The 22,984-nt window shown below is 39.4% G+C and overlaps 1 long non-coding RNA gene across 2 annotated transcripts in view; it reads right to left on the bottom strand.

Moving 5' to 3' along the window:
- The window catches only part of LOC127059456 (uncharacterized), a 28,599-nt gene extending 11,558 nt beyond the window's left edge, over positions 1-17,041 (bottom strand). Inside the window, exons 1-3 of one of the 2 annotated variants that reach the window (XR_007777329.1) lie at positions 16,548-17,041; positions 12,106-12,215; positions 10,850-11,733 (exon numbers count right to left, since the gene is read on the bottom strand). This is a non-coding gene — a long non-coding RNA (uncharacterized LOC127059456). Of the gene's footprint in view, positions 1-10,849; positions 11,734-12,105; positions 12,216-16,547 lie in introns of those variants that run through there. The other variant, XR_007777328.1, reaches the window with a different exon arrangement.
- Positions 17,042-22,984: the final 5,943 nt, after the last annotated feature.

The following is a 22,984-nucleotide window of genomic DNA, read 5'->3' on the forward strand; positions in this document are numbered from 1 at the left end:
ATACAGAAATAATCACAGGCTCTCATTTTTACTGCTTTTCACTGAAGAAGGCATGATTTGGGTAATTATGTATATCATTTTAGATTAATCCCTTCTGTTTCTTAAAAGATGATAAAGGGTTCCTCCCCACATTTGCATACATTAAAACCTGTAACTATTGTCTACTGTTCATGCCAGCATTCTAAGGACTTCTAAAAGTTAACAACATTAAGGCTTGGGAAGAAAATAATTTAATAAAACAACTCTCTAATTTTTCTTACTGCAGTAGCTCAGTAAAAACTTTGCAGGTGGCATTGGTGAGTGGGAAATGGGCATCACTATGAAGCTGTCACCCCTGCAAAAGGGTTCATTGCTGCACTGTGCTAGCAAAAGTGAGAATTACTTTTTTAAGGCAAGCAACTGAAGATTAACTTGTCCTCTTGAAATGTTATTTCTCTTTCTGGAGGATGTTGCAGAGCCTGGGTCAATCTATGGGAAGTTTTGAGTGGGTTCTGTTATGCTGCTCACACTCTGTTGGTGCTGGCCTCTGCAGCCCTTACCTTCAGCCCTAGATCACAGACAACAGGTCCCACAACAGCAATGCACTTATATTTCATAACTGCCAGCTGATCCTCGTGCTGCTTCACTCAAAAAGATCCCTGAACTCAGTGCTTGGGTATGTTTGGTTATTTGTAAAAACTCACTGTCTTAACTCTGACTACAGGCAATTTTCTTTCCTGCCCCAGTGGGCCCAGAATTGAGACTTTTATTTATCAGTTTCTTGATAGATTTGGATAGGCACTTGTAAAGAAGAAAGGAAAATAATTATTTAAATAAAATAAACGGTTTATAATTCTCATTATCGTGTATTTTAAATTTTATTTCATATTAATAGACTCTAAAATCACACAAAACAAACAAAACTAGCCAGAAAATTATCATTGGTGAATTCTTGGGGCAATAAACATACTTCCAGAGGCATGTTACATAATGTTAAGTTTCTTCATTAGTCTGTGCTAACTAGTGTGTTGATTTTTTTTTTTATTTATGATTCTGCAGCTCTTTGTTTCCTGAGAAACAATAAAGCCTTGGATGACTCAACAGGAAACCATATTTTTTCCAGAAGAATTTATTATTTCAGCCATTCTTTTACACTTATTCTTCTGGAAAATTCAGCAGAGGAGCAGTTTCTCCCAAAAAGGTTGCAAGGGTTTGTTCATCTGTTCCTGATGAAGAAATCCTCTTCTGCAGTTCCACAGCATTTATTTTTGAGCTTCCTCATGATGAGAATAAACAAATAGGCAAAAGAAAGTCTTCTTGTTCTATATCTTAATTATCCCTTTCAAAAGCCTTCGTTTAAAAAGCAATGTGGCACCATGCCAGCAAATATTCAGAAACTCCACAATCAGAATTTAAATAAGCTCATGCTACAGAAATCCTATGCTTCATGTTTGACAGATGTGAAATTGAAGCACAGAGTTAGAGGAAAACTAAGTCTGTTGTGGCTCAGTGATTTGTCAAAGATAACACAAGAAGTATGTGACAGAGATTTTAATTGAGGTTTCCTAAATTTGTGGCTATCATCCTGACCATCATCCCACCTTTTTCCTCTCCTCAGTATTATCACCACTGTGATCTTTACCAAGCATCAAACACATATTTTGAGAGGAAGTGGGAGGTAGCTGCTAAGTCTAAAAAGAAAGTCTATGTTTTAGAAAGAAAACAAGCCCTGTGCTTGCCAGGTGGCATCCACAGTTAGAAAATGAGCTTTGCTTTCTGTTCTGGGTGCAATTATAAATGCTCTTCCTTGTGGACCTGTGCAAAATATGCATAGAGGAGAACTGCCACAAGTTGGGCAATAATGTAACCAAGCAGCCAACCCCATTGACACTTAAATACCCTGAGAACTGCTTTCTCTGGGAAAATGTCTGAGGAAATTTGAGAACGTTTCCACTGCTGTCAATTCTCTGCTTTTTTCTCTGTGCAAAAAGGAGGTTTACCCTTGCTCTGCTCCTGGTCTTGAGACTTAACTGAGAGAGAAACCATCCATGATGCAATCTTTGCCTCATGGCTGGTCTTCAGAACACAAAGCTCTCTGCATAAAACATCCATATTAACTTTATACCAGAGAATTGCTGTGGAGAAACATCCTGAGATTGAAAGTTGTGCTCATGAAGTAGCCTCACATTCCTGTGGATCTCTGGCGTGCCATACCCCTACGAAGTCTGCTGCCTCCAGCAAAACAAGGCTTTTTTTATAAAAAAAGGTTTTAGCCATGACTGCAATTGAGGGTCTCATTTGGAGTGACCTTAAGCATGGACCTCATCCATCCACAGGACACAGGAGAGTATGTCCTCTTTATTATCTCCTCCAGAGAGAAGCAAAGCATGTGAGAAGGTAAAACTGTACAGTCACCACTGACAAATATACAGTAAAGGGAAAAGTCTGTTGTAAAACTGCATTTCTTCTCAGCAGTGGAATTAAACAGTGAGATAAGTCTGAGAAAAGTAATTCTCTGAAACTTTTTAGGAAGTGATTGTTGGGGTTTTTTTGTTGTCACACAGAGATGACTTTGCCAGAAATGTGAGAATTTAAGTGAACTCGGTGTCCCCATTTGGGCTGAACATGGCCATAACAAACAACTGGAGGGTGCTGATAGCATATTATCCTGCATTAATTCTCCACAATATCCTTGCACTGTTCATTTTAAAAGAAGAAAAACATTTCCTGCCTGGATACATTACAGCAGAGGGCAAATGTTCTGGAATGACCCGAGACAAAGGCAGGGTTTTTGTTTTGTTTTCTCTTGTTTTAATGAGACTCAGAGAATAATAATTGTTCAGGATACCAACAAATAGCCCAATTGGGCTTTTGCTCTAGTTCTCAGAAGGAAGAAAAACAACCTCCCTGAACTGCAGACATTTTTTTCTTATATTTATCTTACATCTCATCTAAAAATGTGTGCTAATGGGAGGCTGGTATTGCTTGTGTTAGACTATCTATTAGCATGCTTTCAAGTATTCAGATTTCTTCCTTATATTAAGGGTGATACAGCCACTTTTTCTCAAGATGTTTCTCTCCCATAGCTGTAGTTGTAGCAGCAATGATAATGACTATTAGTAGCCAGGCATAGAACTGACTAATTCATCAGCACTGAAACAAACACAGAAATGGAAAAATACTCCTTATACTCATATTACTTTTTAGTAATTTCACAGAAGAAGCTAACCAGCATTTAAAGATGCACTATTTTATTCAACTAAAGTATTTTAAAATATCTTAAATAGCATATAAAGTCCCTAAAGTCAGGATCAGAGAAAGACAAGACTTGGAGAATCTGATTCATTTTCCCATCAGAAGCAAGACATATGGCTTTGAACTTTGACTAGTGTTTTTATTACTTTTGCTCATCTGGCTTGCAGAGAACCCTTAACACCACTGTTTAGTGCAATAGGATCCAGAGCCAATGTTTTGATTGCATTCAAAAATAATTTCTTATGTAAGAGAAGATTATATACAAAGATATTCAACTCCTGCTTCTCAGCCCAACATTCTGTAAGGTATCATATCAACACTCCCAAGAAGTTTCCACTTTTCTCAGCTCTTAGTTCAAAGGAGAAGTAAAAGAGGCACATGTGGATGATTCTGCTTTCACATCACTGAGAATCAGGACTAGATCCAGAAAGACCAAGTGAGCTGTGCTAGCACAACGTTGCCATAAGCAGGAACACAAGTGATATGTAATACTGCTGTAACTGCTGGCAGACAAGAGTTCTGCTCTCTTGTGTATTGGTTCTTGTCATTTTGACTCTCTGCCTAGAACCTTTTCACATGCTGAATTTTGTAGTTATGCTAGCCCCTGTTTATTTCTTTTTCCCTGGTGACACCCACTCTCAGACATTTTCTTTGAAGTTCTCCTGATAAGGTTAGGAAATCTTTGTAGATCATGAACTTAGAATACGCTTTTAGTGCTGAAAGAAGACTAACATTAGCTCCTTTTTTTAGGCCAAAATTACAATCTTTGTCATAAATCACTGAATTATTTCACTTTAAAAGTCTTGATTAACCAATTTGAACTCTAAGAGTAGTTTTTATTTCTCTTTTCAACTCTCAAATTGTGAGGATTCTCTTTGCCCCTCACCTTCTTATAGCACAGAGAGCACTTAGCAAAGTGTTCATTATTAGCAACAACTAATATATTGTAACAGCTGGCAACTTTAGGTATGGCCCCTCTTTCTTATAAATGGAATTGGTAACATGCAGCATTATCTCTTCTCTGAAGCCTTTTTTGTTACATTGCATCTCTAATATATTTGGCTATGAATATACTTGAATATGTGTGCTTGTTAATATACATGCTAATAATGGAGCAGGACTCAAATCACATAACCATCACAAAGTTATGCTGTGTGGTCAAGTCATCTCCTCTGCATCCTTCTGCAGTTAAAGGAGAGATACCATTACTTCTAGACACCAGTCTTTCCACCTTCAGAGCAGCGAACTGAATTGCCTCGCTTCAGTGAGAGCCCTACCCGAGAGAGATAGCAGGGACTAGATGTCAGCTTTTGAGTGGCAGTGTTTAAGTGAGGTGAATATAAATTCTGGTCACAGGAGATGACATCCCTAAGCACACAGTGCATGGAAAAGGATAAGACAAGAAATAGTGTTTTCAAGTTGAGAGATGATAAATTTCATTCCAGATTCTTATCATACTGTTTGAAAATGTTAGCGTGATAAGATTAAGGGCAGCAGAAGTTTTATTAAGACATCTTTTCCCAATGTGGACAGGCAAGATTCTGAATTTATTGTGAACAGGTCAAGTCACTCATATACATATAATGACCAATAATCAAGTGAAGGTGAAGCACAAGAAAACTTCTCAAAAGATCAGGAGTGCTAAAAAATTTATACAGAATGTAAGTTCAGCTGGTATAATTGGTTTGGCAAGGCAATGAAGAGGGGTATTTTTCCATTTTTACAGATGGAATGCAGAAAAAAAACAAACAGAAGGAAGGTTTAAATGAAAGCAGAGCTCTGACAGAAGACTAGGTGGGAACACAGGGACCACAGACATGAGGTGGTTGTCAGAATGGAGCAGTGCAGCAGCATGTCATTCTGGATGTGTGATTAATTTTTGGCTTTATGTGTGACCCCAGGAGAGAGGCTGAGAGCCCTCCATTCAACAGAAATGGAGAGTGCTATGTCTTTTGAAAGAGGTATAGCAGATGCCTCCATTTACACAGGACTCAAGCCCTTCTGTGGTGCTGACACAACACTTATCACTGCTAAAAACAGATTTCTTACAATAGTTAAAGGGGTGGAAAAAATACTGTTTGTCCTTCTGTACTCTATGGTTCCTGCATTTTAAAGTGAACATTTTGCTAGCTGCTTCCACGTGTCATTTTAATACATGAACAAATGTCTCAGAAAAGTACCTAAAAAATATTAACACTTATTTTAGTTTTCAATTTAAATCCAATATCACTCTTCCAGGATAGGAAAAGACACTTTCACAACAACCTTCTGCTCAAACTACTGTTAGGAAGGTTATAACCCCTTGAAAAAGATGTGTGAAACTGAAAATACTGGCAACCAGTTCAGCAGAAGATCCCCATTCTACACTGCTATAAGAAAGATTTGGAAAGAATGATACTTATGACATCAGCTATCACTTTCTTCAAGAGCTTAAGTTTTTTTTCTATAAAGTTTTTTTGTCATCTTACCAACGCTGTAAAAATGTTGTTGCATCCCTAAATGTGGCCCAGATTAGGCAGTCAGAAAGGAATTAAATTACCATTACTTCAAACAGAACTTGCTGGTGCAAGTAAGGACTTTTTTTGATGTAGCCAGTGCTGTAGACTCTAACCCAGTATTAATAGACACTAGTGAAATGATCTCCAGTTAAAAACTTATGCTCAATTTAGAATAAACTGTATTAATGAGGAATGGTTTGAAGTACACAAATGCTGTAGAGAAGTGTTTATTCTGCACCGGTACCCCAGTACCAAAACTGCATTTGGTACTAGCAGATATTTTACCCTTCAAGTGACCACTGAAGGGAAGAGACCTTAGAGAGAATTGCAAATTCTGTACAAAAAGGAAAAGACATTTTGATACAGAACTCAGTCCAGCCAAAATATTGGCATGCTAAATGCTATAGGTCTAAATAAAAATAATCCTGTAAGGGAGCAAGAGTTGAAAGGTTGGAGATAAATACACACAGGTGAATACTAAGACACAGGACACATGCAGTGTGCATGGATCAGAGTGAACATTAGGTACAAAAGCAAAACGAAGGTTTTTAAATGCAGGTATTGTTGCAACACTAGATTTTTCTGGCTGTGCTCAAAAGCTTAGATCTCCAGTTTCCTATTACTAGGCCTCAGTAGAGCCAGGCACCTAAGAACTGAGCACCAAACCATGTGTACTCCATCACTCACAGCTGCCTAGAGCAAGTCAGATGGCACAGGCTGAGCTTTGGTACCTGCTTTCCCCAAGATTTTGCTTGATGCCTAAAGAAGAGTGAGTCACTTTTTGCAAACATTGGGTAAAATATAGAAGCTGCATCCTGCTAACCCTTAAGTGTCCTGCTCCCTCTCTTTCTGGCCCAGTGAGTGCTGGATTCCTCATTGCATAAGGTTTCCCCTTTAACAGAAGCTGTGGAAAACAAGTTTTCCAAAAGCCAGATGATTAAGAAATTCTTCAAGGACATCTGAAAGCAGACTTCCCACGAACTCGGCAATTCTCTTAGGATGAAGTAACTTGTTGAGAACTAGGGCAGGAGAAATCTTACCCTAAATGTCCATGAAAGTGTAAGCTATGACTTAAAATCAGAACTGGATATCACACTCCTAATACAGAACTAGTTGGCAATCTTCTGAAGCTCAGAAATAACTAGATTTGAAATGCTTTAAATTAGCTTCTTGTTTGTTTGTTTGTTTTTATGAACAGCGGTCTCTACTCAGGGATCAGGAAAAGTAACAGCACAGCACTTGGAGCCTGCTCCCACCCATTCACCCCAGAAACAGGTCAATATTTTGTTCTTTTTATAACACACTTTTTATATTATGTCTTTTTGTATCTGGAGCCCAGAAACAGAGATACTGCTTCAGGACATGAGCTGTGTATTCCTGTTGAAGAGCTTGCATCCACAGAAAGGCCAAAAGCAAACAAGCAACAGACCCTCCCTGCCAAGTTGGCCTCAGTGCTGGGGGCCAACCTGCTGGAAAGCAGCAGTGAAGGGTTGTCCATGAGCCAGCAGTGTGCCCTCGTGACTAAGAATGCCAACAGAACCTTGGGGTGCGTTAGGAAAACCACTGCCAGCAGGACAAGGAAGGGGATCCTGCCCCTACACTCAGCCCTGTTGAGGCCACATCTGGAGTTCCAGGCTTCCCAGTACAAAAGAGACATGGAGCCCCTGGAACTGGTCCAGCAGAGGGTAACAAGGATAGTTAAGGGTCTGGAACATCTCTCTTGTGAATGGAGTCTATCCCACTGGAGATATTCAAGAACTTCCCAGACACAATCCTGTGTCATGTGCTGCAGCATGACCCTGACTGAGCAGGGAAGCTGGACAAGATGGCCCACTTCCACCTGAACCTGTGGTTCTGGAATCTTTCTACAGGCTACCAGTGAACCCTGGGTGTATTTTCCCTGGGCAGGATGAACTCACCACCTCAGGAAGCTGTTCTCACAGCCACATGAGGGGCCTTGAGAACCAGATGTAGAAGGGCTGCCCCTTTTTCCTTGGGTATGTCCAAGCTGCAGCCCAAATTTGTTTCTTATGATATCTGTCATGCACATAAGGACTACAAAGATACGTGTATGCTTGAGAATTTCCACATCTCATGCGCCTCAGGAAGTTAAGTTCCTTAGAATTCAACCCAGCTGTATTTTGGACAACCAGAAGTTTCTCATTGGCCCCAGTCAGGACTGAATGGACAGTGATGTTTTCTGCCAAGACAAGCCCTTCCTTTAACAGTGGATGGGTAACCCAGAAGCTTTCAATCATGGGAAACAACTGGAAGTTGTAATGCTGTAAGTATCCTCAGAAATTCGCTTAGAAAAAGGAAGCTGAGTATACAAAAAAATTCTTTGTTGAATTCTTCAAATACCATAACACATGGCTTGCAATTTTTAATCTCCCTTTTCCCAGCAGAGTACTTTTATAAGTCTTTTTTTAATATATACAATCTGTCTGCTAGTTTCTGCACTTTCTGTCTCACTAAATCCCCTTTCCTCTTATTAAAATGCATAAAAAATATATCCTCTTCTGAGCTCTTGACCCATCTCATGGCAGGGCACTTCTGTGAAAGAAAGAAAGCAAGCATTACACCCCACTGCTTTTGTGGTGATATCTGGCTCTCATGGAGATGTGGTTTCTATCCACTCATCTTTCTTTGAACTGATGTATGCATGTTAAAGGACAATATTACAGAAAAATATTATAACATCCTGGACAAACTGCAGCTAGAAGCTTAAAAAATCATGTGAAGGATGTGTGGCCTAACATTGTTCCCATGGCACACAACTTCTCAGATGCAGCTTCCGAGAAAATCCAACACTATATTGATCGCACTTTTCCATGGCCTACCCCCTATCCTGCATTAAGCAAACAAACAGAGAAAGCACCTAGAGCTGCCTTGAGAACTGGGGTTGAAGAAGAAAGCAAATTTTTTGGACAGAAAATTTGGTGACAAATTAACAAAAAATATTAAATATTAAAATATTCCACAGCTCACTGAAAACATGGCAACATAATGCCAGCATACTGGTGGGCTTTATGCTCTTATTCCCCACTTTAGGCACAGTTCTCTGGTTAAACACATTCTCCAGAACGCAACACAGCCTCCCTACCTGGAGAGGAGATCTCTTTCCTTACAACAGCCAGAGTGTGACATTTCATCAGGAAATTTGAACACAAACTTCCAAGTATACTTCTGCCACAAAACTAATTTATTCTGACTACTGGCATTCTACTTTTCCATAGCTAGCAATATGTAGAATAGTAGATAAACAGACAGGCATGTAGACTGGCAGCCAGACAGACAGATTTTCTACCAAAGACAAGCATCTTCTCATTAACTGCTTTTGAAAAGACGGTTTTCAAAGACCTATTAAAAAAACTGATTCTGACAGAATAACCAAACATTGAAATTGGTAACAATTAAAAGTCAAATTGCAATGTACAGAATCATAACTCTATGGCCACATCTGTCTTTCTTGGATGAAATTAGGAAATGCACTGTAAGCCCAAATCACAGTCCCGCAAGGCTAAGAAGAATCTGGATGTTGTTTTCCACAGAAAAGTGGCAGACACACCTGAATTCATAATCCACAATTTGATATGAAAAGTCTTGCTATGGAAAAGTTTTTCTGATTCCCAGTAACAATAAAACAAATTGTATGCCACATACCATTCTCCTTGGCTAACTGCACTGATAGATGGGTGCTATTGTGACATTTTCAAAGGACATGTTTGAACATTATATTATATTGTTATCATGTCTTTGCAGTTTTTAGATCAGAAATGTCTGGGCAGCTCAGAGGAACGAAACAAGTAGTCATGTAACCTGTACCCATTTAGAAAGTAAAGTCCTTGAAAGATTCAGCTTATCATTCCTGAATGTTTTATGCAGGCAACCTCTGAAGTGATGCAGAATAAATTATGTGGAAAGAAAGGATAATTTCACTTCAGGGCTCACACACTCAGCTAATGGGAATAAGCCCTTTTTTTCTTGTCTCTTTAATTTGTATTTTGAAAATGTAATTATTGTCTGGGAAATCTGACTCCCGTTAGCCACCTGCCAAGTACTGACTCATATCTGTGTACAAGATGTTCCCAGCTCTTGTGCATGTATTTTTAACTATTTGCAAAATGCATCCCATTGGCCACTTTGTAAAGGCACAGAAAGAGAAGGAAAAGGACCCCCAGCATAACCAAAGGGTCAGCTCCTGGGGGTTCTTTCCCTCTTACTTGCTCCAGTTTGCATCTTTCCACTTTTGATGTCTCTTGACAGAACTGCTCTATATGGTTCAGAAGCAATCATGGACTCTCAGGCACCACTAGGAAAGGGCAAATATCCAGTCCCTGTTTTTTGATAAGATGCTGATGAGCTAGTCTACAGTGAATATATGGTGTCCTGATAACAAGCTGGCTAAAATGGTTTAGTTCCCATTCCTGAATTACCAGGTTAGAGCATTTCTCGACTGATGGCAACATTCAAATGTAGTAACAGTCATGGTATCAGCCTTGCCTTGATGCCACTTTCCAGCACACTCAGTGACATTTGGGCACTCCTGAAATTAATTTGGGCTCTTTCACATATATGTCTGTGTGTGTGTGTGTGTGTGTGTGTGTGTGTGTGTGTACATACGGACTGAGAACCAGGAAGCAAGAGACTTGCCAGTTTATAATGTGTATGGTTCCTGAAAAGGCTTTACTGCTAATAAACACTAAGTATCACTTATAATCAATCACCTAGATTGCTATTGCACTGAAATTTGGTTCAATCTCCCATCAAGACACTTAATGTTGGAGGGATAACCTAAGGGGAAGAGGAACACTGCAGGTGGAAGAGCACCGTCGGGTGCAGATGGAGCAGGTCAGTCATTGCAACCAGAACCTTGACATCTACCAATGGATACCAGTCAAGCAACTGCTCACTAGTTAATGCTACAGTACTGCATCAGTAATTTATGCAGACCAGGAAAGAAATTCCTGTAGGAGTTGCAATTCATTTCCTGTTAGTCTGTTGATGACTTCCTGCTGGCTGTTCTTGCAGTATAGCACTCAAGGAAACCTGAAGTCGCACTGTCAAGACTTGCAGCCTTTAATCTGGTGAGCTGCAAAAGACCCTGGAATTTTTGTAAACTGAAAATAGCTGGAAACTTGTATTAAGACAGTCTGGGACAGCACCCCTGATCTCCCTGAAGTGAATTGGTACCCATCTGGTTGTTCATCAGAAATATGATGGGACAACATGCTTGTGAATCTGTTGAAAAAGCAATTGCTTTGTAAGTAAGACTGTCCAAATCACTTAATGAATACAGCCCTTGGTCCTCAATATCCCTCTTCAAAATGGTACAAACCAACAGGATGAACCCAAGCGCTGTTGAAAAAAAGACTAAAGTCCCTTCTGCTAAGTTCTAATAAGTCCTGTAGGTTCGATGTTTTGGGGTGACTCAAAGGAGATTTCTTCAGAGTAATGCAGTATGGAAGCAAAGATGGGGTGAACTCGGGTAGGTAGGTTTGCTCACAAGGAGAAGTAGATGCACCCATCTCCCTGTCATTCTTCCTTTCCTGTGGCCAACTGTGCCAGAGGCAAAGTACAAGGACAAGATATGCACAGAGTGATGCATTCATCTGGAAGAAATGGCTGCTGTTTCCTAGCTATAGGTCAGCATTGCCTAACTTTCTCAGTGAGTATTTGGTTTCGAAATTCAGACTTCTTAAATGATTCAAAGGATGGAATGCTGAAAGCAGAAAAGAATGGAAAAATCAGAGAAAAAAAAAAATCTGCTGTCTCCTGAAGAGCAACTTGAGACTTTGGCTGTTACTTCATCCACTGAATCCATTTGGCAGAAGTCAACCACATGATATCTCCACAGCACCTGCAACAGCTTCAAAGAACCTTCCAGCTCTCATGCTGTTTCTACAGAGTGCAGAGTGTATTCTTTACTGTCTTCTATCCTGACCACCTTCAACCATAGCTATTTCTTTAGGAGAAGTACAGAAAACAGTCAAAAGCCTTCCTGCCAACAAAAAAAAATAATAAATTCCCATTAAGTTAAGAGTAATGATAGACTTTGCTTCCACAAAACAAAACAACTTTGTTTAGGCATCTGTATCTGAAACGGGTGTATGCTAGGACTGGGCAAGAAAAAAGTTAAATGCGAATTTTTCCACAGTAAATAATGTCACAGGCCCAAAGCTCCAGTGAGGGAGCTTTGTGAGACTGACAAACATTATCAACCAAGATAATGATGCCTGAAACTTTGTATTATTATAATGACAGCAATAGCATTATTTGTTGGGGTTTTCCTAGATTCCTGAGTATGACTGACATGAGCTACTCCAGGATGTCAGTAATAGTCTCATTGCCTTCTGGAACAGCTTGAACTTACCACACAAGTCTTGCAGTACCAATCATCAGCAGTTCCAGCCTTATCACACTGGCCAGCCAGCTTTCGGCAGCAGCTGCAGGGGCAACATGGCTGGAGCTGCTCCTGTGTGCCTTGAAGATAAAAAAAGAACACCCTATCTGACTCACTGAGTTAATACCTATCAGCTCTGCCAACACTGTGTTCAGTGTCTGGGAAGCTGATATAGTAAATTTCTGCCCATATTGGTAATGGCAGTGATTCACTGAAGCACTTGGAAAGATGCTTAAGATCATGTAACAGGCTAATGATTTCTCTACCTGGCAAAAGAAATAAGGATTTAAACTACCATAAATTCTCCCTGAAATATTTTGGGTGCAGGCATGGCTTTCCAATTGCAGCAGGCCGTCGGGCGCAAACAACAGCGGGGGAGGGAGGGAGGAGGGGGGGGGGAGGGAGGGCGGGAGGGGAGGGAGGGAGGGAGGGAGGGAGGGAGGGAGGGAGGGAGGGGAGGGAGGGAGGGAGGAGGGAGGGAGGAGGAGGGAGGGAGGAGGGATGGAGGGAGGGAGGGAGGGAGGAGGGAGGGAGGGAGGCAGGGAAGTGAAGGAAGGAAGGAAGGAGGCAGGAAGGACGGAAGGCAGGAAGGACAGGAGGAAGGAAAGGCTGACGAGGAATGAGGAAGGACGGCGAAGTGTACGGACGGACGTAAGGTCAACGGCAGGAATTCCGGAATTCCTGCCTTCGCTGCCGTCGTTACTTCCTTTTCTCTCTTCCTCTCTCTCTCTTCTGCTCATATTCTTTTTTTTTTTTTCTTTTTTTAGGCTCTATTTTTGTCTCCCTCAAAAGTGTGTATGTGGGCAGCCCAGGAGTAACTGCTACAGCTCAGACATAAAATTCATGTGCTTCTTCATAATATTTCTCAGATCTTTCTTTTCTCTTGTTGCAAATGAAAGGTTTGTGTTTCAGTTTTTGAAGAACAGGCTGAGTTACAAGAAACATACTGATTATACCAAAGTGTATGATCTTGGATTATAATCTGTTAATACTGATTATTGCTGTGATGCTGAAGTTTGGCCAACAAGACTCTACAGAAAGTTTGGACTCTGAAGTTTCCATAGGACACACCTAAACCCATTCCCCTTCCTATGAATTCATATTAGTTTGCCAATGACTAATTTAACACACCAGAAAAATTACTGGTATATGGAAATATGATATTAGATGACAAGAAACAAGAAGAGAAACTCTAAAGTGTTAATGGTGAAGGCAGGAAAGGAAGTTGCAAGGTTCAGAATAACACACAAACACAGTGGTTTTATTTTGGGAATATGGGAAAACGGGCCTGTGGGAAGGAAGGAGTCTGAAGAGTAGAAGACAATGGAGTTGAACTGAAATTGAATTTAAGTGTTCCAGGGAGGTAGCAGAAGAGCCTCACTGAGCAGCTGCTACAGAATCAGTAGAAACTGAATTCCTGCAACTCTTCTTGGGAAAGCTGGACATTCAAGGAGGGGGACTTATCCTTTACCAGTCATTTCTTCTGGTGTCCTCCCCACTCCCAGGAATAGCTCTGGATGTTAAGTATGGTGTGATATTGAAGTGCACAGAGGTCCAGGGATGAGTTGTCCATGAATTCATTCTAGCATTCATTAACTTTCACTAACTTTGTTAGTTCTGTCTTCAGCAGAATCTCTGAACAGAGTACAATATTTGGCAGGGCCTGAACAAAACCCTGGCTTATTCTAGTGCAAATTAGGGCAACTCAAATTTTACTGATTTAGGTGAGACTTGAGACTCTGCCTAGGACTCATTTTCCTCAAGTGAAAACCCAAACCTAAATGTTCATAAGGACCTAGCAGTGGGGGAAGGAAATGGGGGTTGGTTGGGTTTTTGTAAAAATCAGGCAGAAAGAACCAAAACAAAATATGCAGCTCAGTTCATTCGAGGTGGGATGAGAGCAACAGACAAGACTGATGCCTCACAACAACATACCAGCTTGGAGAGTACTCAGTACATAGCATTCTCCAAATATTGAAACAGAACAGTGTTTAGAACCTGAGTTTGCTCAAAAACACTGGAATGAGAAAAATACTAAAAGAAAATAGCTGGCTACCACTTACATGGCTTCTGTTTCCTCGGAGTTGGCAGAAAATATGTTGCTAGAAGCAGTAATTAGTGAAATTATAAAAAGGGACAAACTGAGGTCTAGGTTAGTTAGACATACGTATTGCCTGCCAGCTGTAAGGAAAGAAAAAAGGTGTACTTTTCTGGTTTGTTGGTATTTTGTGTTGGGTTTTTTTTTTTTTTTTGCAAAAAGTACCCTGTGGCTTCACTGAGGAACTAGAAAACCCCCTCACATTGGCACATCCATGACATATGGTGCTCCATGTTTTTTTCCCATGTGTCTTACTTTGACTTTTGGCCATGTAATCAAATCTTGTAAATTAAAAAAAAAAAAAAAGATACCAAGCAAAAACCTAAAGATTTATGGGTAAACAAAATGTAGTACCAAATAATATTTGAGGCTGATGTGGTAGAAGGAGAAAATGGATCAACAATTTGTGAATTATAGCTTTGACACTAATGGGGGAAAATGCTGTAACACACTTCACACCCTAAAATATTTGCTGTTTTCCTGTCTTTGCATGGGGCCAAGTTCTTCAGCTCCTGTATGCACCTACTCATTATAGTTCAACAACATCAAATTCCAGTGTAGAATGACATTGACCAGTTCCCTTTTAAGTATCTTTACATGGAAGTGAGAATATTTGCACATTAACTGAAGGCTAATCATTGAACTTCCTCAGTGAAAGAGAAAATTTTGGTCACATTTTCCTTTTTTGACTTTTTTCTTTTTCTTTTTTTGGGCAGGAGGGGGATGGGAGGGAAATTAAAAACATTTGATTTGGCCTGAAGTAAAAGTGCATACTTCACACATATTTCTAACCAACCCCCAAAAACAGTCTCTGGCTTTGAACGTGTTGAACAGGAAGCCATTTAGTGTTGGAATGCTTGCTTTGCTGTTCCAAGAAACACACGTACTTATTACTCCTAGGCTATCTAAAAAGTTTGAGGGTGAAAAAGTTTAATTTATATGTAGAAACTTGTTTCCTGTTTTGTTTTTTCCCCTTGTGTGCCAAGTCTGTTTTTTAAACTCTGTGATAGGAAACACACTTCCCTTTTTCTCCCTTTCGTCCCACTTTATTTACCCAGCTGTATAATTCACTTCAATTTATAGCTCATACTCTTACCTGGCTTGAAGTCCAAAGACACAGTCAGAGAGAGGAAAAGATGGATGTTGTGTTTTCATGGTTACTGAGGAAAGGGAAGAATCTGGGTGGATGTGAAGCTGCCTTTATATCAATATCAAGGGAGTGGTAGTGGGAGACTTCTCTTTCAGGATGTGCCACAGTATAAGCTGAAGAAAGGTGAGGAAGAGGGCACAAGGAAAGCTGTGCCAGTGTAGAGTGTCCCACGATTATTGAATCAAGTTATGCATGTTTTAAGTCTACTTACTTTCTCTGAATGAGATACCCATCTCAGCAACTTTACTCACTTTGGAAGTACTTACACGTAGAAGCATGAGCAGCTAACAAGAAAATTAAATAAAATAATATAACAAAAATAATAATATTAGTAGTAGTAGTAGTGGTGGTAGAAGTGAAAAAACCAAACGACCCATTCGCAGATCTTGAAATACACAGAAGTGTTAATGCATGAACTCTGCAAGGGAATTAGTTGCTCAAAAAGAAAGAAAAGCCTTCCTGATCAAGAGCCGTGAGACCTTATAATAAAATTTTGCATATTAAACTAGGATTTCTACGATTAAAACAAAACTGGGGAGTGGCTGTAGAAATGTTTTTTATTATCATTAATTTGGGGTCATTATTCCATCCAGACTTTTAGTAAATAAAGGGGTTTTGTGGAGGTAAAGTGATGGCTAACAATATCCATTGTACTTGTAACTATAAATGTCTATCACAGCTAAAGAGAACTGCCAGACACAATACTTTATTTACTTTACTATTTAAATTTATAAGACTATAACAGCCTATGGAACAGTTTCAGGCTTTTTTTTTGCCTCAGCATTTCAATAATATTCAGTAAAACAAACAAAAACCCCCAACTTTCCAAGCTAGCAAGCAGAGCAAATGCACCAAGAAGAAATCTGACATGATTCCCCTTGTGTACCCTCCTGGGAATGAAGGGATGTAAAAATAGTATTCTTCCCTTTTGCACTGCTCTTTCTATGAGGATCAAATCCTGTATGTTAATAGCCTCCAATTAAAGTTTAGTGTAAATGCACATGATTTCTTCTGTATCTGCAAAAGATCCTTCAGCTCCTTATACCTCTATTGCTAAGAAAGAAGTCAATAAAATAGTGAGTGCACCCACCAAACCTGCCCAAACCAATCCCCTTTCCTTCCAGGCTATGTGGCTGGGGCAGACAGGTTGCCAAGCACCGTTACCTGCAAACACCACATCGCCTCCACACAGGCTGCTAGAAGACCACCCATGGGACTGAAGAGATTTCACATTTCAGCCAGTATTCCTGGCCAGACTGCCGGCCATAACTCAGCTGGTGCTGAAGCAGGATTGTCAAATCTCTCTGGGAAGCAGAAATTCTTGAAAAAGACCATCACATTTGTAGCACATTCTTCATTTTTACATAGGTTGCTTCCCATAGTTGGTGGCATATCCCAGATGGTGGCAGATATCCCATATCCCATGGGATATCCCAGATATTCCATATCCCATCTGGTCCCAGATGCTGGACACACATAAAGAACAAGATCTTTCATCTCCCTGGTCCATGTCTTTTCCTGAAGAGAAGGTTGAACAGCAGGCAGAACAATTGTTCCTTATTTCTGCCAGAATGGCACAGTCCTTCCTACAGTGTCCCGTAAGCAAAGCCTCATGCTGACTTGAGGAACTGTTCTGCCTCTTCTCTCTCCAAGGATCTGGGATATGGGAAGGAAGGAGGGCTGAGCCTTCAGTGCACATCACCCTGCTCAAGGAGAAAAGATGATGCATTTAACGCTCAAGAGTTTGGATGCCAAACGTTCTGCAAGGGACTCGCCCAACCGCTGGACAGTAAAATAAAGAAAGCCTTCCTTGGTCTGTCAGAATACTTGCAAAACAAAGTTAAATTATGACTTTTTCTGACTAAATAATATAAAAATGAGGCACTTAGTGCACCATTTCAAAGGCTAGCCGCTAACCACCAGCAATAAATATATTTCAATGGTAACTGAATGCAGGAATTTTGGTAGAACAAATCTCTATTTGGGGCCTGGTTGAGGCATATTACAATGAAGAACTGGCAGAAGTAGAATGAGCTTCTTTTATCCAACTGGTGTGCTTTTTGTCCATCATCCCCTTTATTGTCTGAATAAATTGTAAATATGTTTTATCTTAAGATCTTACTAATTCTTCTGAGGATCCTTTAAAATTCCTCTGTTTCTTCCCTGGTTTAGGAACTCCTAACTTTACCTCTGCAGCAATAGCTACAGCCACATTACGACAGACTTCCCCTCAGGGAGCAATCCTACACCAGGTGGCACAGGGTGAGACACATCCAGACTGCTCAGGGCTATGCTCACCTACTGTCTCCTCTGGAGTCCACAGGAAGCCCCCATGGCCTAAGACATAATTATTTTGTGTTGTGACCTTTCAGAGCATTTCAGCCTGCTGCAGTGGTGTCTTTATAGCATGGTGTATAAGTAATACACACCATGGAGCATGTTATGAATTAGTGAGAGGGTAGTCAAGAGAATGAACTTGCTAGAATTACAAAGAAAAACTGCATCGAGCTGAACAAGCTGAATGAGTGTTTTCTGAAAATGAATTATCCCCAAATAATTAGTGGATTTCATCTTAGGGAGAACTTGATTTCTTCCAAAGGGCAGCTCAAACCTCTGGTTTCCATGGGAGAAAATTAATAGAGGCCAGAGTATGAAAACAGGCTTAGTACCTGAATTAGAGTGTAGCCTCCATAGCCTCTGGCATTTCTAACTAACAGCTAGCTTCTCAATTCCTCTTTCTAATTAGCTATAGGTGGTTCTGCAAATGACAACTGAGCACATCCCTGTCTGCTGAAGGGCTTTGCTTGATTTCTGAAAGTTTCCAAAAGGCTAACTAGTTCAGAGTGTTCTCCTTATCAACACAAAAATGCAAACTTTTTCATTTTTTAATAATTTTTCCCATAGCCTTAAAAAAGAGCTGATCAGAATTTGGTGTGACAATGACCTCATGCCATTAGTTTTTGTTTGATCCCAGTAGGTCATTCCAGTCTTGGTCATTACTGTGAAAACAAGTCTAGGTACCTGTTCTGGTGAGAGGGAGCTGAAAGTCCAGGAGCAATGTTCTGACAGGCCTTCCGCTGCCTCTGCCACTCTTGGCCTGATTCTTTCAAAACTCCAAGTGCCTGACTCTATTCTCAGCAAAGTTGGTTCTAACTGTCCCATTGATTTCCACATTTTCTTGAGCTGTGTCAAAGCACACACTTCATCAGGAAGTTACTGGTGGGCTGTGAAAAAAAATATTTAGAGAAACAGTGCCCAAAACCAGGTTTCTGGAGATTCCTTAAATCAGCCTTGTGACGGACGCATTAAAACTTGAAGATAAGTTTTCCCTGACTGCACTGAAAGTGAGAAAAGGCAGTCAGACAGGGCTTTTGGAAATCACTCATCAGCAGTTCAGGTGTCAAGCCTAAACACATACTCAGGAGTAGGCATTTGCTGATAAAGCCTAGAGAACCAAAATTTTTAGTTAATGGTCATTCCTTATTGACATTAGAAAACTCATTGATAAAGGATGAAAAAACCTGGAAAATACTCTGCAGTCTTCCTAGGCCAAATACTTCAAGCTAAGTCTCACCATCTTCTCTATTCTGTTGGTACTAGCCTTAGAAATGGTGCCTTTATACCCATTTTTATGAAAGTCTGCAAATGTAGTGATGCATAAACACATCCTGTCTAATCCATGAATCCTGGCACATAGCCTGCCACTTCAAGAATCTCCATCTCTTATCTAACCCCCTGAGCAGTAGTGGTCCACTAAAAAACAAAATACACCTTTCCAAAGCCTTTCCAGTAGGCCTTCCTTCAAGCAGAATAAATAATACCAGCAGAAAACAAGAATGTTCTTATTCTGCATAGCTCTCAGTGACTGGAAGTCTTCTTTAGCCTTATATATACTGTATAAAGAAAGACACAGTTTATAGTTCCTTTTTTGAGTTAGGCAGAAATGGAATGCCTGAGTTCTACTGGTATTTAATGAAAATCATGTGGAATTTTTTAATGTGTTTTATTATTTCCTGCCAGCATTGTGGGAAGTGTAAGCAATTTAGGCATTCCAGGTCATTCACTTCAGCCTTCTCAAGTCCCAGAGCAAACCCTATTGATTCTACTAAAATTATCTTCACTTTTCAAATCTTACTTTATCTGTATGTTTGGTGACTCCCTCACCAGTGTATTAAAAAAAATATATATATACTATTACCATAAATACATTAGGATGTCTACAGGGAAAATGAACTTTTTTTAATCCTGTGTCTATGGAGATGAGCCTAATGAAACTTTCTGCATTACCCCTTCATCGGTTGTAATTTACTTTGAAGATTAGAAATGGAAACATTTACCTTCTAGAGGAAGTACATTATAGGGAAAAGAAAGTGTCTTTTGCTTTGAATCCAAAGAACATAGAGGCATCTCCATTAGTGTTGAGTGAACTGTCAAAAAATAATCTTGAGGAAAGTTAAGAATCAAAATATGTAATTCCCTCTGCATCCTCAAACACTTGAGGTTGATATTTTTCAACTTCAATTTATCAAAAGTCACCTTTCTACTATATATGATGATGAGGTCACAGTTTTTAGTGAAGATTTAATGTTTTGGGTGAGTGAGCAAAAATACCTAGATATTCATGCAGACAATTTCTTACATGTAGTGTTACACTGTGTTTCTGTCTGAAAGGCTGTATTTCATGAATAATTTTATCTCTAGAAAATGTTATCTGACTGGTTTTGTGCCTTTCTAGGATGTAACCCACTCTTAAGAAATTCTAGTTGTGAACCCAAGAAACCAATTCCTTTCTGTGAAATCTTTGACTGCTTCCTGTTCGTAGTATTTTGGGAAATGGAACTTGATAAACATTTTCATTTTCGCTGTGTTTTGCATGTTTATACATATCTGCAAATATGAGTATATCAAGGAGTTCATTGTTTATTAAGGGAAAAAAAATCAACCAATCCATGTAATTAATTATCTTGTTTGTTCCTACTCCTTTTTGACTTGCGATCCTGGTGGGACTTGGGTTTCTTTACTGTTTTATTTATAGATTATGTAAACATTACAATTTTCATTGTATTTGCACCAACTCTGCAGAAGTCCTGTAAGTCCCAAAATAAATAGTTTTCTGTGTGCTGTCAAAGCACCATTTAAAGCTAGGATGGAATTTAAAAGTACCTCACATTTACTGTCTCTCAGTGACTTCCCATCACTTTTCCTCAGTTTAAAAGCAAAAGGTGGTTTTAGCTGTCAGGTCATTGAGTTGTTTCTTGGTTTGAAAATAAGGTGGAGTCCTTCCTGGCCTATGTATCATCACCTCTAAACCAGTCCTAGTTGCAGTAAGACATTAATGTAGAGAAGTGGGGAGATCTTTATAAGCCCAAATAGCAGGAAAGCACCACAAGGTGACAATCATTTATAACAATGAGGTGAGTTAGTTGGGGTTGGGTAAGCAGTAGTGCACAGGAATAACACACTAGCTTCTGCTTGCCAACCATACTCATAGCCAATGGCATTGAAAGAAAAACAATATTTAATGATATTTTTATCTGTAAATACATTAAACATTTTTAAGACAGAAGGAAAAAAAAAGCATGGCCTATATGAGCATTTTCAGAGAAACACGTCAGTAGAGAGAACTCAGTCTATCCATAAATACATTAGTCTGAGAGAAGGGCTCCTCTCATTCCCCATGAGTATCTACTACTATACAATTAGTTATCCTTGATAACACAATAGACCATTATTTTCCATTCACATTAGGCATCATTATATTTGTCTTTGTTCATCTAAGAGTCTGCCTTTCAATACCTTGAGATTTCCTGACCAATGCTGAGGTGAAGAAGGGAAAAGTAGTTGAAGCGAAATTAAAGGTCTTTGTTTATTCTTAGAGTCAGTACTGCCTAAAGATTGCCTCAGTTCCTAAAATGTTAGGCTGGTCTTTTTTTATAAATGTTTTGGACTTCCTTTCTTCCAGATCTGGGTTAGACAGGGAAATAAATGCCAATATTACAAAATAAAAGCTAAAGCTGTGGTAGTGGCAACTGGGACCAGAAACACTGGAAACCTGTCCTAGAATTCTTATATTCAAATCGCTTCCTCTCCAATTTTGAAGTATCAAGATATTTGACTTATTTAGATAAGCTCTGAATAAGAGGCTAGGCTCTTCTACATGTGTCTGAAATGAATCTGAAGTTCCCACCTTATTATTTGAAATCCCATCATCGGTCAACTTTGTGTTAAATGGTGGAATAAAACCTGAATGTGAAAGAAGAATCTCATTAAAAAGGTCCCTGTACCTACTCTGGGAGCAGCTACTGAAATCTACAGCGTACATTATGGGGAAAATATCTGCTAAGAGCATAAGGGGGATAGAATGATGAGTCTAAGAGTCTTCCTCATGAACTTGCTGGATTTTGGATCAGCCTCTAAGATATCAGGTCATGTTAGGTTATTTCTTTGGAAAAGGAATTCTATATAAATGCATGTGTACACTGTGCCTTATGATCTGCAAAAGTACAGATCAAAAATATGAGACAAATGTGACGATAATTAAGTGATATGAAACAAATATATTTTCCAGCAACAGTTAAGAATTGTTAAGCAAATGGTGGTTATATATTTTCATCTTTCTCACAGGGAAATGCAAGTATTTTATAGCTGTTGGAAAACAATCTTTATAAACCACATTGCCAAAGTGGGAGCAATCAATTTTTACTTTAATTTTCCCAAGATTCGGTCTTTTCACAGTAGCATTATAATGGTTCTTTGGGTGTGGGGGGGGAGGAAAAGGGGTTAGACTGTTCAGCTAATAATGATAGCTTAGATATAAAATCATACTTTATAATTACAGACACAGAATGAAGTTCCTATGTTAACTTACTTTGTGAAGTCAACAAAAATATCAACACTAAGTTCAAGGAAATAAACTGAAGCCAGAACTTTGAAAAACTGGTTTTTTTTGTAAATTAATCTCTCTTATTATTTGCTAGTTCATGATAAGTCTAATACAGGTCCCTATTACTACTGTTGCCAACATATTTTATGAAAAATCCTTTACTTGGGATTTTTCCTTTCCTGGGAGCTGAGAAGCCTCAGAACAAACTAAACAATTCTTATCTGCTGCTGTGGAATGCCACGGGAAAATCTGTGATTGGCCCCGTCAGACTGTTTCCAATTAAGAGCCTATCACAATTCACCTGTTCGGCCCGTCTCGGGCTGAGAAGACTTCAGTTTACACATTCTTTTCTATTCTTAGCTTAGCCTTGTAGTGAAACCTTTCTCTTTACTCTTTTAGTATAGTTTCTATATCTTATATATCATATCATAATAAATCAAAGCCTTCTGATACATGGAGTCAACGTTGTCGACTCTTCCCTCATCATGGGACCTCAGAAAACCCCTGTAATACTGTTGTTTCAAACATCAGCTTTCAACATCAGCTTATATTCTGTTAGTTAAAATTGTGTCAAATTGAAGTTTTGCATATGGCATATCTTCCTCAAAATGAATGTTTCTGAAATGTTTCAGGCAAATCTATAGGGATATTCCTGAGAATGTGTAAGAAAATAGAGATTCAGTTCTTTGTTTTCCTGACCAGACTCATTTCACAACTT

Source organism: Serinus canaria, chromosome 3, assembly GCF_022539315.1.
Source record: "Serinus canaria isolate serCan28SL12 chromosome 3, serCan2020, whole genome shotgun sequence".
Lineage (NCBI taxonomy): Eukaryota > Metazoa > Chordata > Aves > Passeriformes > Fringillidae > Serinus > Serinus canaria.